This window comes from Carlito syrichta, unplaced genomic scaffold, assembly GCF_000164805.1.
Source record: "Carlito syrichta isolate Samal-C Ts95f unplaced genomic scaffold, Tarsius_syrichta-2.0.1 Scaffold302718, whole genome shotgun sequence".
NCBI classification, from domain to species: Eukaryota; Metazoa; Chordata; class Mammalia; order Primates; family Tarsiidae; genus Carlito; species Carlito syrichta.
The window spans coordinates 103,855-107,219 of record NW_007246814.1 but is presented as its reverse complement, the minus strand read 5'-3'; the positions used below and the strand labels follow the sequence as shown (position 1 = coordinate 107,219).

Genomic DNA, 3,365 nt, shown 5'->3' with positions numbered 1-3,365 from the left:
GTCCCTCCCGCCGGCCACATGCAGGCCGCCGCCCTCCCCGAGGAGATCCGGTGGCTCCTGGAAGGTAAAGCCCTGGCGCAGCTCCAGGCACCCCGGTCCCCCTGGGGAGTCCTCCCAGGGCTGAGCTGCAAGCGGGAAAAGACGCCAGGCGTCTCAGGCCGCGCTCTCCCCTCAGCCCTATCACTCACCTCCTTCCGAAACCTCAGGGCTTCTGGAGCCGTCGGGTCCCCAAAGCCAGCTTTCCAGCCCCTCCCTTCGGCGTCCCTTTCATTCCATTTTCTTCCACCTCTCCACTTATCCTCCCAAGTTCCTAAACTCCTTCCAGCCAGGTTTCTTGGTCCCCTATGCCAACCCATCTGGTCTTCAACCTGTCCCTTTTAATGCAGGAATCCACCCACGCAAGATCTTAGAGCTGGTAGAGTTTCCCATCCTCTTCCTTCCTCCCTTCCCAGCAATGTCTTTGTCACCTTTCCCAGAAGAACCTTCATCTTCCTGCTCAGAGGTCCCTGAGGTTCTCCAGGGGGCTGTGAGTGGCTTCTTGGGACACAGTGAGACAAGGCCTGGTGGTTAACAGTGAGGTTTTTTTTGGTCGGTGCTGAAACCTCACATCTCCCTTTATCAGCCTGGAGACTTCTAGCGGTCATCCCAAGGCAGGCTCATACTTAGTTATTCATTTCTCCTTTTTTTAAAGTCAGGGTCCACTCTTGCTGGAGTATTGTGGCAGATCACAGCTCACTCCAGCCTCCAACTCCTGGTCTTACACAAGCCTTCTGCCTCGGCCTCCCTAGTACCTGGGACAATAGGCACGTCACCGTATCTGGCTAAGGAAAACTTTTTTTTTTTTTTTTGGTAGAGATGAGGTCTCACTATGTTGCCAGGGCTAGACATTTCCTCCTTTTCTAGAAGTGCCTCATTGTGATATGTTCACCTTCAGTGGGTAAACAGTCCTTGAGAGTTAAGGCCATACTCACTAACATACTCAACACATACTTCCAACACTCTAAAGAGACTTTGCTAAGGGGCGATATCATTGGCTCGGCTCCCACTCCTCATGGTGAAAGTCTCTTTTAGTTGCTTTCCTGTAAGTGACCTTCTAGGGAGGACAGAGGCCTGGAATCTGCAGTTTCATAAGGGTCCCAGGAGGAAACTGTTTAAAATTAAGCCTCTTGGCATCTAAGTGACATATCTGACACATATTTAACAGATGGCCTGCTTTGAGCAGGTCATATTTTTGGCAAGCAGTATTTTTTTCAGTTTCTCTCTCAATTTAATTGGTTTTATATCTCCATTACCTTGTTATCTTAGTATAAATGTCTCCTAATCAAATATTTGGCAAGTCCTTTTGGTCTCTGTAGCACTTTTTCCATTCTGGATCGCTTCTATGTAAAAGCTGTCAACTAGGTATTTCTTTCGAGGTGAGGTTTCCAAAATTCATTTTACTTATGACCTGAGTAAATCTAAACTCCAGGGGCAGAAAACTATGTGCAGGGTTAAAAAAAAAAAAAAAAAGCATAATTTGAGTGTCTAAGAAGAAACAATCAAGCCTTCCCATCTGCTCTTGGTTTAATATCAGGCTTGTGAAGGAAGCTTGTTATTGTCTTTGGTTTCTAGGAAAGAAAGAACTATGGCAAAAAGTTTAACTCTGTTCTTGTATTGAAGGATATAAAGTGATTCTTTTTATTGGTATCTGTCATTCAATAAGAGGAAACCTATTTTATAAGCTTGTTAAACTATACTTCAGTTTTGTGTGCAGCCTTGGTGGAAAATTCTTTTTTCTTTTCAGAGGTTTGCAATGAAATCCACTCCTTCAACATTTTAGATGTGCAGTTCTTTATTGTTCAAAACTGACACTTTGGTAAACAACTCATTTCTGCACCTGCCACCTTGCTTTAGCTTAGATTATTTTCTTGTTAGCTGACTGTTTTTAATTGAAGTCTTCAGATCTCCTTCTAAAGCAGAACCTTTGTTTGCTGACAAGTAGAGCAGGGTATGAATGGAGATTAATTGCATGTCACATACTTCTGTACCAAACTTGCTGTGCCTTAACAATCTCTGTTGGTGCTCAGGTCTTTAAAATATATGGAGGAATCTGAGGTTAAATTCTAAGGAGCTTCGTTGGTTAATGCATTTCTTTCAGGCTTTTTTTTTTAAGTTTGCAGTTAGAGTCTGAATCTAAAGTAGAGAAAGTGCGATTCAACCAATGATTCTATTAAAATCGTTGAAGAATATGTTTTTGAAAGCTTCCTGTAATAATAGCAACATATTGGTTAGGGTTTTTTTCTTTTTAATGGTACATAGTTTCTGGTATAGAACAGCAGAATTATTCATTGTTACAAATAATTTGTGGATATTAGAAACCCCAAATGCCCATCAATTTGTCATTTTTGCTATTCACTTGCCTTCCCCCACCACACACTTTTTGAGGTTAACTGTTGACAATTAGAAAATATGTAGGTCCTGATCTCGATATAGTCACTCTGTGGGAGGGAGTCACAGGATGTGAGAGCGGCAACCCTAGTGCTGCCACATGGCCAGGGGGTGGAGTTTCCACAATGAGTTATTGCTTTCATAAGCCAAGGCATAAGCATTTGCATAGTGATTTAATACTGGCCATCCCAGCCATAACTTAAGCATTTATTTATTTATAACTACACGAGCATAAACGACAGGGGCGATTTTAGACATAATATGTGTGCTTTTAAAAATAAAATATGTGCCGGGCTCGGTGGCTCAGCCTGTAATCCCGCACTTTGGGAGGCTGAGGTGAGTGGATTGCCTGAGCCCGTGGGTTCGAGACCCACCCGGGCAACTTGGCGAGACCTCATCTCTACAATAAATCCAAAAATCAGCCGGGTGTGGTAGCGCATGCCTGTAATTCCGGCTACTCGGAAGGTTGAGGCGGAAGGATCGCCGGAGCCCAGCAGGTCGAGGCTGCGGGTGGCCGGGAGCGGCCACTGCACTCCAGTCTGGGCGACAGAGTGAGACTCCAACTCAAAAAAATAAATAAATAAAATTGTAATGTATTGTGAAAGGTTTATACCAACTTTTTGTATAATGAAGGGAACAGAAAATTTGAAGGTCTAAAATTAATTTTATTTAAATGTCAAGTTTTAAACATTTCAAAAATGTTTCCTTTGACCCAGAAATCCCACTTCTAGGAATCTGTGACTGAGATTACAGGGCATGCAGTAGTATATGCACCAAGATTCATCCTAAGTGTTCATGAGTGGGGAAAGTCGGGCGATGAGCGAATGAATTATGGGACATCTGTCTTATGGGATACTTTGCAGCCACGAAGAAGGATTCACTGGATCTTTTTATATTGACTTGGAAAGTGCGCGTGGCATGTTTTTAAGACTAAAGGG

General features: G+C 43.5%; 1 pseudogene; it reads left to right on the top strand.

Annotated features, from left to right (window-relative positions):
• Positions 1-18: 18 nt before the first annotated feature.
• LOC103259424 overlaps positions 19-3,365 on the top strand; it is a 4,026-nt pseudogene continuing 679 nt past the window's right edge.